This window comes from Ambystoma mexicanum, chromosome 14 (assembly GCF_040938575.1).
Source record: "Ambystoma mexicanum isolate Mex_15411 chromosome 14, UKY_AmexF1_1, whole genome shotgun sequence".
NCBI lineage: Eukaryota > Metazoa > Chordata > Amphibia > Caudata > Ambystomatidae > Ambystoma > Ambystoma mexicanum.
In genome coordinates, this window is record NC_090940.1 from 517374551 (window position 1) to 517387728 (window position 13178).

Here is a 13178-nt window from a genome sequence, read left to right on the forward strand (position 1 = left end):
TCCAATCATACATGGTGTCAATCTGCAAGGATTGAGTAGAAATTTTGTCGTCCAGGCGTTCAAACAGTTCATAAAGACTTAACACCGTGGTATTTAAAGCAGCAAGCGTGATTTCAAGCATGGTAGGTGAAGTGATAGACGCAGAAACCGGTGAAGATGGTTGAGGCTGCGCACCCGGATGCGCGTAAAGAGAAGCATCACTTGGAGCATTGCTGATGGATGAGATTTCATGTGGCGGGGCTAGATCGTGAATACTGGCCACAGAGAAAGGAGAGTGGGGTAAATCAGCATAAGAGGAGATGGTCTCCTTATTTGCAGGGGTAAGACATTCATGAATAGTATCTAAAGTAGGAGCTATTGGCAGGACATGCGTTTTGAAGCGATGGTTATCGGCAGCAATCAAAGTTGAATCAGAAACAAGTTATGACATTGGGGCTATTGGAGACCCGGTCCATTGATGGGGACCAGCAGCACGGCACGGAGCATGCACCACATGTTGAGAGCTGCCAAACGTGCCGTGCACTGGAGTTAGGGGTTGACAAAGAGATGTGCGAGTGTGGTTGCTTTCCGTGATAATTGAGCCATGGGTTGACAGAGAAAAATTATCTGTGTGTCTCCGTTGTGATTGCAATGGGGGGGCAGATAAGGACGGCAACCTACGAAACGCACAAAAATTATTCATCACGGAATTTGTCAGATTAGCAGCAATTACAGAATCATCGGGCATGCCTACTTTGAGAGACTGAAGATGGGTAAACATAGTAAATTATGCAAAAAAAAGAAAAAATTAGAAAAAAAGAAAAGTAAAAAGGACAAAAAAAGTAATAATAATATATATAAAAAACAACAAACAAAATGGAGCACCCTCAACACCCGTGAACAGCCGTAGACAGCCCTTGCCAAACAGCGCTTCACAAACAAGCGCACGCGCAAAAAGCGCGGGTGTCCAGGATTAAATGGATTGTGGGAAAGGAGGGCGGGGCCAAGGGGCTCGAAGAAAAAAAAAAAACAAAGTCCCTTCTTTGTTTTCGTTTTCTAGGGAGAAAGAAAAATAGTATCAGAAAAATAGTCAATCAGGCTATTTCCGGCTTGCACGGATCGTGTCAGCAGCAAAGTCCCATACCCTTTGAAGTCCCGGGAAAGAGGCAGCAGAAAGGCACAGCTAGCAGCAATCCTTCAGCGAGTCCAGCCGTAGACAGCCCTTGCCAAATAGCGCTTCACAAACAAGCGCGCGCGCAAAAAGCGCAGGTGTCCAGGATTAAATGGATTGTGGGAAAGGAGGGTGGGGCCAAGGGGCTCGAAGAAAAAAAAAACAAAGTCCCTTCTTTGTTTTCGTTTTCCTTTGAAGTCACGGGAAAGAGGCAGCAGAAAGGCACAGCTAGCAGCAATCCTGCAGCGAGTCCAGCCGTAGACAGCCCTTGTCAAACAGCGCTTCACAAACATGCGCGCGAGACAGACTATAAAACCAGCAGATAAGGGAGGATGAGTAGTTGTATCTAATAATACCCAGTATAATGACATGGTCTTAGAATGGCTGGAGGATGATGAAAGCTATCAAACTCTAAAACGGGATTCCTCACCCGAGATAAAACAGGAAATATTTGAAACAACCCAAGTTTAGATAGACAGGTGCTGGATCACGAAAAACAAATTCACATTTTTTAACTATTCCGAACAAAACTCCCTCGTTCTATGCCGTCGTGAAAAAACATAAGGATGCATCTAAATCCCCCAGGTAGACCAATAGTGTCTGTTTGTGGCTCATTTTCTTATAACCTATTAGCAAGGAAACTGACTTGCATCAAGGACACAACGACAGCAATTACTTTTTGAGGGCCTTGAATTTGATTTGAACTCCAGTGTTTTGGTCACCATGGACATTAAATTGATCTATACAAATATTCCACAAGAGCAAGCGGTAGACAAAGTTAGGGAAAATCTAGTCCATGGAGGCACACAACAAAGAGTACCAGGCTAATTCATCATTGATCTGATGAGCATAGCATTAACAATTTTATTTTTTCAATATGCTAATCAATTCTATCTTCAGACAAGAGGGACGGCTATGGGCACAGCCTTCGCGCCAAGCCCTGCAATATTATTTATGGCATCATTTCAACAAGAATATGTTCTCTCTGATAACCCGTTCAAGTCCCAAATCACAAACTGATTTAGTTATGTACATTATTTTCATTTAGACAGCAAGTAAGGAATCGGTTTCCAACTTTTTCAACTGGTTAAATGCATGCCATCAAACTATTATGTTTACAATGGAGTTTAACCATCACCAAATACTTTTTTGGACTTGATCATTAAGACGGGAGGAGGCCATCTGTCCGGCTCGCTGTATAAAAAAAGCTACAAACAGCAATACTACACTACTCCAGCTTTCATGCCAGGACCCTCAAAGTGAACCATCCCTTTGGCCAGTTTTTGCGTCTTAGGCACAACTGTACCTCACTACAGGACTAGTTCGAACATGCAAACAACGTTCGTGCTAATCTGACACAAATTGGGTAACCCAAGAAATGTATCTTTTTTTTTTTATTGTTGCTTTCATGGTTTACATGAAACCTTACACAACATTAAACGACAGTCAAAAGGTACAAAAGTTGAATCAGTAACAGAAGTATAAGAAAACAGAGAAGGATACAAAACAAATACAGAAAAAGAAAAACAACCATGCTAAGGAGATGGAGACAGCAAAACATAGATGATTCAAGCCACAATTCTTAAAATCATAATTTAATTTCCAATTAATTTAAAAGAAAATTCAAAACGATATTCAAGGCTAGAATTAAAAAAAACATTGGTCCCCGCATTAATCTACACCAAAGAAAGTTCATTGACACTGAGAGCTATCACCACTTATATCCTTAAAAGTGGAAAACTGGGTGTTGACGAAATGTGGACATATGATAACCGAATGTTTCAATGTTTCTGCTGTGTCCGTAGTACCACAGAATCTGCAGTTTGTGGAAGGATGTAAATTGGGTGAGTATTTTTTCCAATGCTTGATCCTTTCATTAGTGTAAAACTGGTTAAGCATAAGGCGCATGTAGGTCATACGTATTTTTTCACAAGGAAAACTTGGCAGATAAAGAGGAATACATTCTCTTAAATTAAGAAAGCGAGAATAGTCCACGTAGGTGGCATAAGTACCAATACTACCGCTGATTTTCGGGCTCTGCTCCCTGCCCACCCTAGCCACACTCCCGCACTGCCTCCTGGTATCCTTTGCACTTGGGTCTGTATCTGCAACCCTACAGTCCCCTTACCTGCACTTATTGACACCCCTGTCTGCGCTTTTACCTTGCACTTGCCACCTTGCTGGCTGTTTTTTTTATGGGGGGGCTTTCCACCCCAACCCCTTGTTTTCTTTATTAAAAAAACATTTTTTACCAAACCAAACTAAAAAAATATAAAAAAAAAAAATTCAAACCTTTTTTTCAAACCTTTGCCTTTCGAATAAAAGGTCATTCGATCCTTTATTTTCGAAATTTTAACTGGACACCGTTGTTGTTTTATCCCTTGCTCTGCACTTTCCTCTCCTCCCCTTTGCACTTTTCCCCCGTCCGTCTCCCCTGCACTTGCACGTTCTCAATGTCACTGGGCCTAGTAAGATCGTTGTTTTGGTCCTCCTTTGTTCCCCTCCCCTCCCTTGCCTTGTCGCGCTCTGAAACACTTGTGTATGAGCGCGATACAAAAAAAATATCATATCATTGTGTCCAGCCAATCTGACCTGAGGAGGCTTGTTTTGACAGCTCCAGGCCATTGTATAAGATCAATCACTGACATCTCAATAGCAACAAGTATGCCCTGCATCCTCATTCTGAATTAATTAATAGAGGAAACAGACACAGCATTCATAGCTTTGGTCAAGCCCTCTTAAAGAGAATTCACGGATGGAGGATTGAGAATTGTTCTGTATGTACTGAGTTGTTTCCACACATTTCGAGCCTTCAGAGTGATGAGGCAAAGTTCATGTTTAATAACGGCGTTGGGAATTGCCAAAGAAAGGCCAGAACCTCCTTCCACATCTTGCCCTGTATAGTATTGAGAAAGTTACCCAAATCGTGCCGGGACATGTCAAGTCCATATCACTGGTTCTATCTTGGCTAGATAAAAACGACAAAAACGACATATCGGCAAGATGGAAAATGTGCACATATTATTCAAGAGAAATTTAAATTGGGATGACAGTTTTCTCGCCTTGTCATGTAGACTGGTTTTCCATGTTTCCCAATTTGCCTTATTGGTGAGATTGTATCCCAAATAGGTCACTGCATGGACTTGTTCAACCCTTTCAGGTCCCATCACCCAGTGTCTAACTTTAGATGTTCTACCCCTGGAGAACACTAACACCTTGGATTTGGTGGCGTTTGGTAAAAGATTATTAGCCAGAGCGTAGTCAAAAAATAGATTCATCTTACATTGTAGGCCTCTGGAAGTTCTGTCGAACAAGACAAAGTCGTCGGCAAAGGCCAGCCAATCGATCTTAGTATTGCCCAGCCTAGGTGGCAAAATCGAGGGCCCCTGCCACAACCCCATCACATCACTCACATACAAGTTAAATAATATAGGAGCCAGGGTACATCCCTGTTTCACCCCTACTTGGGGAATTTATTGCTCTCGTCAAGAACCCTTCTTTAGTAAGACGAATGCGTAGAGTTGTGATGGTGTGCAGGAGGGAAAGCAGCTGAACTAGCTTTCTAGGAACTTTAATTCCAAGAAGTTTATGCCAAAGCCTAGATCTAGCTACTGGATGGAAAGCGCTCGATATATCCAGCAAGGCCATAAATACATCCCCAACTTGGGAACGTTGTACACAATGTCTTAAATGGGCCATAACAGTAGCGTTGAGTGTGGTAACAAAGTCTTGCCTGAACCCTACCTGAATTGAGATACATTTTTTTTCTTAAAACATCTCTTTATTAAGTTTATAACATGAACATAAAAAGAAAGAGAACAAATCATCTCCTAACCCCCCCACCCGCACCCCCACCCCCTGATCCCCCTGGGTGATTTTTTTCCCCTTCTTTCCAGGGCCGCTCCCGCTTGGGCGAGATTGTTGAGCTTACTGCAGGTCCAGGATCATGAGGCTTTGGGGGCACCAGATGTTAGGGAGAATTCTCTGAAAAGGCTAATTTCCCAAACCTAGTGAGTCCCCCAGCAGCTTTGCTGGATTTTTGGGGTTTATTTTTTTCTCCTGCTAAGAGTGAGACTCTTTTTCTCCCACTCTTAGACATGATTTGAGGAGTTCCTTTGACGTTGTATGTGTTTGATGGGCTATGGGGTCCTTTACCCCATAGGGCTTCATGTGCTTTTGATATGTGGGTTACACAGCACCCTCCGTGCAGTAAACCAGGGGTGTCGTAGCGACCCCCAAAACATAGACTCCATACCCTGGGACTGACTACTGTCTCCCAGGGCATGTAAAGTCACCATTGGCTTTACTAGTCTTAAATTGTGAACAGAACCAGTACAAACCATCATATTGTGGGCGTACTGGTCGGGGCAATTCGATTGCCCCGGGGTCTGTTGTTCGAGGAGGCAGTGTCCAGTCCCCCTGACCGAGTTTTGGCTGGTGGCATTGTATACTACTTTTTATATTCGACCGCAAATATATTCCTATGGGATTTTCCCATTGTTCGAGGCTACCATTTTTGAAAATCGCCTTGAACATACCGCCGGTTTATTAAATTAATATAAATTCACCGGTTGGTATTTTTTGCCGAAACTTGGTTCCAAAATGGCGTTTGTGTTCGCTTCTGTGACTCCAACCCAAGTCGAGCCCTTTGTTCCACTTTTTGGCGGGTTTCTCCACAGAAGCCTCCAAAAGTGGTGCCACTCTGTCTGGGTACCACAGGGGATGTGGGAGGGGGTTTAGGCACCCTGGACTGAGTTGCCTCGGCAACTCAAGTCGCACTCTTGTGTGATTGGCCCAGCTCACCACTTAGCATGTTTGAGTGACAGCTAGGCTGAATGAATGGGGGTTTTCTGCATAAAAGCAGGTCTTTGGGGACTGGAACTTCAGAAGTTGCCACAGGACCTAAAGAATCCGAGGAGGGAGAAGCCGAGCTGACCTGCAACGACGACACCACCAGTGGAGCCCTGCTGAACCGTCTCACCACTTTTCCCCGAGGACAGAGGAGATCTCCAGTCCGGAGAGTCTTCTTCCTTTGACTGGTGGGGATAACCAGTTTGCCCGTCTTTTCGCCTTCCTGGACCATCTCGTGGCCGCCTTGCCCGTGCCAAGCACCCCGGCAACCGGAATACCACGGTTTACCACTACCGTGAAGAAAAGGGTAGTACCTTGTAACCGGAAAACTCTGCGGCTGGTTTCTTCCCTGGCAGTGCAACAACCTTCATCTTTCCTCCACCTCAAGACCTCCTCTACCTACGGACGAAACACAGACTTGCATCCGTTGCCAGGAACAACTGCCCCCCCCTGGAGCGTTCTTCCCATTTCAGGTACTGTGTCCTGCCTGGCTTCCCTCGCGACAGATCGTTCGGGGTGACAGTAAATCCTGGACTTTCTAACCTGGGTTAGCCTGGGGCCTGTTAACTAACTTTTCCTGACTTGATCTCAATCTTTTGCGAACTATCTACAAAGACTCTTTGGGCATAACCTCACTGTGTGATCCTGGACACATTTCGCTTGCTCTCTCTAAGAGTGGGCCTGGCATTTGAACTTCCTTGCTCTCCAGTAGACTTTGCCTAACCTGCCTCACTGTGGCTCTTTGAAAAGTATTGAAATTTGTGTGCTTTCATAACTTTGCCTTTTCCCTCCCTTTTTCCATAACTTATTAGAGTGCCATCTTCTGTTAAGCGATCACCTCTGTCTGAAAATAAGTGGTGTTTCTCATTAAGACTTGTCTAATAAGTAATTAGGGTTGTGTATATATATATATATATATATATATATATATATATATATATATATATATATATATATATTAGTGACTTTGTGTTGAATTTACTTACCTCTTTGTGTGATAGTGTAATTTACAAGTGTGTCTTTAAATAAATAATGATATACTTTTACACCAAAGCTCTGGTCACTGTTTGCTTGTGCTACTATATCTCTGTACCTATTGTGTATACTCTATATACTGCCTAACTCATCTTGAGAGAAGTCTGACTGCTCAGCCACAGCTACCAGGTAAATCTTGGTGGTACAGACTGCTACCAATTGGGTTTACTGCCAACCACCTGTAAGTCCTAAATCTTTTGTAGTGGTCCATAAGGGAACTGCACAGGTTTCTGCCTAACACCAGATTACCCTATAATCGTCTCTTAGGAAGGCCAGCGTCTCGCCCCAATCCCCAGCAAATTTCGAAAACTCCCCCCTCATAGCATAGGTCGCCCACTCAAGAGCGACTGTGTCCCACAGCCTCTGCAGCCAGTCATGAAAGGTCAGTACAGTAACACTCCTCCATCTCTGAGCAATTAGTGTCATAGCTGCAAGTGTCCATATCACTCTTGTTCTTTCTCTGCTGCAACGTTCTCCTGCTGTCCCGCCAACCTGCAGGCCCATTAGCACCTGTTCCGGCGATCTGCTCCCTACTTCCCCAAGTGCCTGATCTTGCCCCCTCTGCACTTCCTCCCAGAATGGAACGATTTTCGGACACCTCCACCAGATATGCTCAGCTGTTCCCTCGTGCCCACACCCTCTCCAACACTCCCCTGATATCTCTGGGTACATCCTGTGCAGATTTGCCTGTGTGTAATGCCACCCATACATTATTTTGTATCGGGCTTCCTGTGTCTGTGATGCCCTAGCCAGTTTAGGGATTTTCCTCCACAGATTGAACCATTCCTCCGTTTCCAAACCCCTCCCTATTACCCGCTCCCACCTTGTCATGAAGTTCCAGCGTTTACGAGGGGTAGACTCCTCAAGAATCCTATAGAGGTTAGCAATTAGACCCTTGGCCCCGTCATTCGGAAGTAAACATTTCTCAAAGGAGGTGACCTCCCTGGTAGCCACTCGTTTATTTGGCAGATGTAACCGCCAGTGGTGTAACTGGGCATACCTGAGCCTTTCCCCCTCCCCCGATCCCAAAGGGTTCTTTGCATCCTCTGAATGACAGGATCTCACCCTTCTGGAACATGTCCCAAATTCTTCTACAGCCCCCCTCCTCCCATTTCGTAAATGCTCCCTTCTCAGTTCCGGGGGTAAATTCAGCGTTGTTAAATATCGGCGTAAAGGGGAGCGGAAAGGATGTAATTCCCCTCATCTTAGCCAGTCTGTCCCAGTTGTTTGTCATTAAGTTTGTGATGGAGCTTTCATGTATGTTTTTAGGCCTAAGGTCCTTCCTCAACCATAATACCTCTCCTAGGTTGTATTTAGTCGGTGCCCTGTCCATCCCAACCCATAATTGCCCCTCACCCTCCCGCAACCATTCCCTAATAGCCTGCATCTGTGTTGCTTCATAGTATTGTCTAAAGTTTGGAAGGGCTAATCCTCCCCTCCCTCTTGGAAGCCTCTAACAGGCGCCTGCTGAGTCTAGCCCGTTTTCCTTCCCATATGAACTCCTTCGTCAGGGATTGAAGCTCCCTGAAGAATTTCTCCGGGAACGCCTGCGGGATCGCTTGGAAAAAGTAGAGCAAACATGGCAATGTGACCATTTTAATTTTAATTGCAGCTATACGCTCCAACCAGGATATGTGTAAAGACCGCCATTTCCAAAGGTCCTTTTTGATCCCTTCCAAAAGGGAGAGATTGCTCGCCGCGTGGGGTCTCAGTTTTAAGTCTAGTGCTTACCTCCCTGCCCAGGGATAGGCCCAGTAGCTCTGACTTTCCCATGTTTATTACGTAGGCCTGAGGCCTCGCCAAATTCCCCAAGGACCTTCTTGCTGGCACCGATGGATTCTACTGGGTTAATTACAGAGAGCAGCATATCATCAGCAAAAGCCGTGACCTTGTGCTGCTTTCCCCCAAATGGAATGCCCTGCACCCCATCCTCGTCCCGTATCAATTGCAGGAGTGGCTCTAAGTATATAGCGTAGAGCAACGCGGAAAGGGGGCAGTCTTGTTTTGTGCCCCTATTCAGTCTAAAGGAGCGTGAGAGAGACCCATTCACCATGATCCGAGTTTTCGTCTCCTGGTAATTAGCCTTCAACATTTTTAAGAAGTCACCTCCGAACCCCATCCCCTCTATGGTGCGAAACAGATACGACCACTCCACGTGGTCGAAAGCCTTCTCGGCAACCAAAGAAAGTAGGACCGCCGGAGTGTTAGTTTTCTGCGTTTTTTCCACCAAATTCGCTACTCGCCTTGTTATCTGCTGTCTGGCTACCCCCGATGAACCCAGACTGGACCCGGTGGATTAAATCCGGGAGCAGTCCCTCTAGTCTGTTGGCCAAAATCTTTGTATAGATTTTAGCATCAATATTGATCAATGCAATCGGCCTGTATGATGACCGTTCCAATGGGTCCTTATGAGGTTTTAGGATCAGTGTCATTTTAGCCTCCTCCATAGAGGGGGTTATACGTCCGGTAGATTTGAATGTATTAAATAAGTGGGTCAAGTGCGGTATGAGAAAAGCAGCAAATGTTTTCTAAAACGCCGCCGTATACCCGTCGGGGCCCGGGGCTTTTCCAGGAGGGAGATTTGATATCACCCATCTCATCCTCCGTATTCTCTTGGCTTAAAACGTCTTAGGATTCCTCACTGATTCTGCATAAGTTATCTTTCCCCAGAAACTCCTATTGGGATTGAGCCGTAGGGTGCTGTGATGTGTAAAGTTTCTCATAGAAAGCTGCTAGGTGTTCCTGGATATCCTCATTACGCGTTATCCTTTCTCCCACCTCGGACCTAAGCGCCCCTATGACATTTTTCGCTGCCTCCCCTCTCGGAAGGCGAGCTAGGAGGGTGCCCGTCTTGTTCGCCTTTGCATAACATTTTTGCTGTATTGACAGTAAGGCCCCTTCCGCTTTTTTAGCTTGGAGGATTCGAGCTACCCCTCAGCTCTCCTGTACTCTCTCAGAGAGGCTTTATTCGGCTTTATTTCTGCTTTTTGTTGAGTGGTTTCTACTTCCCCATCTAACTGTCTCTCCATCTCTCCCATTTGCCTATCTCGGTTGGCCTTGGCTGCTATGAGTTCGCCTCTAATTGTAGTTTTAAAAGCATCCCATCTTATATCCTCAGATGCATCCCCCCTCTTATTTTCTTCCATGAATTTATTCATTTTCCCTTCGACTTCCTCACTGAGCACCGGGTCTCTCATGAGGGCAGCCGGGTATTTCCAACTCCATATCCCCCTCCTTCTCTCCCCTAGCACTAAATGCATAGTAATAATTTTATGATCTGCTATTCCTGGGGGCCTACTTTTACATCCTTTACCCGTCCCAAAAGGGTCGCCGACACCCAAATATAATCTATCCTAGATTGAGTACCATGTACACCAGAGAGGAACGTATATTCCACCTCGTCCCCTCTTAATTCACGCCATACGTCCTTCAAGCCTAACCCCCCATGCTTTACCATAAACCCGCCGAAACCGCTCCCTCCAGACCTGTTGTCCTCTTCCCGGATCTGTCCCGAGTGCCATCCCAGGCTAAATTAAAGTCACCCATTAAATCCACAGGGTCCCTTGCCGTTTTGTCGAAGGTTTCGAGGAACTGTCTCAGAAATATTTCCTGTAATGTATTTGGGGCATATATAGCCGCAATTGTACATGCAGTGTCCAGACACGTGCCACGCACTATAAGGTATCTGCCCCCCTTATCCCGGACGGTACACTCTTCCCTGAAATGCATGAGTTTTTAAAGGCCAAAGCCACACCTGCCGTTTTCGTGCTCGCTGAAGCCTTAAATATTTGATCAAAGCCCCTAAGCCTCAACCTCTTTTGGTCCTTGAGTAGAAATGTGTTTCCTCCAAACCCAATATATCCAGCCACTCCTTCCTCGTAAACCTCTCCAGTTTTTTCCTACTTAGGGGAGAATTGAGCCACCTCACATTATGGGTTATCCACTTGAATTGCCTAGTTTATTCCTAAGCCCAATGTAATCACCCATTCATAGGGCTACTTCTCTTGGAGCCTTTCTTCCTTTGGCCCGCTACCCCCCACACCCATCCAAAAACCTCTCGCCCTTTCCCCTTTTGAACCATGTTGTCACCCTTCTCGGTCCCTGAAAAGTATCGCCTGTGACCCCCCCTCGCCCACAACTCCCCCCTTCCCCCAACTGGGGTTTCCCCCCCTCCCCTCATCCCCACTAGGATCACCTCTTCCCTTACCAACCCCAAGATGTTTGCTCCTTGTTGCTCCCTGCTCTGAAGATTGCTTCTGAGCCCACCACCCCTTTAAGTCAGTACCTTATCAGGGATTTGACTCATTGGCTGTATCCCCCACTCCCTTCTGTTTTTCTCCTCTCTCAGCCCCCTCAGGGGAGCCTCTCAATGCAGGTTTTCTCCTCCTTTTCTCACCTACCGTAGACCATTCGCAAGCCCTGGGTCTCTGGCAGTGATCTGGTCCTGGTGATCTCTCCGACCTCCCCCCCTGGCTCGTCCTGATCCAGATTCAATTGCAGCAGGTTCGCCCCTTCTTTCAGAGAAGTTATCCTCTTTTGTACTCCCTGCCAATCAAAGAGGAGGCCGAAGGGGAAGGTCCATTTATACGTAATCCCCTTGGCCCTGAGGAATGTGAAGATAGGGTTCATTTGTCTTCTGGCCAACAGCACCATGGTGAAGAGATCTTGATATAGCTGTATTCTGTGGCCGTCATGGCTTGGAGGTTCTCTCTGCCTAGCTTCTCTCAAGACTGCCTCCTTCTGTGCATATCTGGCAAAGGCTGCTAGTACGTCCCTTGGTCTAGCATTTTCTCCTATGTTGATATGGCCCACGCTGTGGACTCTATCCATCTCGACGGATTCCGGGGTGGATTCTTCCGGTAGCCCCGCAAAGATGCTTTGTAACATACCCTTCTCCAGCATGGGGTCTGGCATGGATTCACATGCTCATGAATATTCCCCGTCGTCAGGCTGGGAATCCTCGGTAAAGAAAAATCAGTATCAGTTTCGTTTCTGATCTGTCTTTCGTAGTAGTAACCAATCACTGATCTCTGCGTCATAATGAACACAGCCAATGACTGCCCTCTCCCTAAGCCCCGCCTCTGGCAGCCATCTTCAGATTTTTACCGCACGTTCAAGTGTTGGGATCCTCGTGCTATTGCTCTCGAGCGTTAGTGCTTTTTTCGCGCTTTTTCTTCGGAAAATTTTCTCTTTTTCGGTCAAAAGAGCCTCAAGCTCCACCGTTTCTTTATCCAATCTTTATCCTCCCCGGTGTCATCAACCACGAGCCAACGCTCTGGCTCGGGTAAGAGGAAGGCCGAGCACCCGGCGAAGCTCCTGGAGAAACCCCGGTTGTGCTCGAAGGCCCCATCGGAGGGGGAGCGAGGTGGTGACCCTCCCCCCAAGGAGAAGGCGGTGAGCGCACCTAAGGTGGTGAAAGCCTTGATCCATCCGGCCAAGGCCTCTATCGAGACAGTCGCGGCGGCCCTGGCTCAGCCTGTGGAGGCTACACCAGTGGTGGCGACCTCGGGGCCCAGAATCTCCCTGCCACCGCGGAGGGAGTCCTCTTTCATGCCCATCGACAGGACCCCCGTGAAACCTCCGACGGAGAAGAGAAAGGGGGGGCAGGAGGTCCTTGTGGATTCGGCTTCAACCTCTGAGGAGGAGCTGATCGAAGTCTTAGGCCACGGCGCTGGCGTGGAGGAAGACCATTCTGTCGGGAGGGACCCCGACGTGGGAGATGACGAGAACGTCGAGGGTGCCGACGGGGCGCCTGATCGCCCGTCGGAACCCCCTCAACCAGTGCCGCAAGACAACTCGGCGGCCATTTTTTTGGCTATACAGTCCTTATGCTCGGAGATAAGGACGAGACTGCCGTTACCACCAACGGAGGAACCGCTCCCGACGGGGGACCCGGAGCCAGGTCCTTCTGGGAGCCCTCCTCTTAAGAGAAGAAGGATTCATCCTCCACCTCCTTTTCAACCTTCGCGCCCTGCTCAGCCCTCCTCCCCGTCCACGACACGTGGGGATGATACGGGGACTGACACGGCCGCGACAGGTACTGACGACGAGGTTTACGACGAGGATCTCCCATCGTCGCCTCCCACCCGCGCTTCCCCGCCCAACGAGATTGGATAGTTTCACGCCATGATCGCCAGGGCAT

At 47.1% G+C, this 13178-nt stretch overlaps 1 protein-coding gene across 4 annotated transcripts in view; it reads left to right on the top strand.

Moving 5' to 3' along the window:
* The window catches only part of LOC138526918 (uncharacterized), a 539422-nt gene that overhangs the window by 407862 nt on the left and 118382 nt on the right, over positions 1–13178 (top strand). The window lies entirely within an intron of this gene.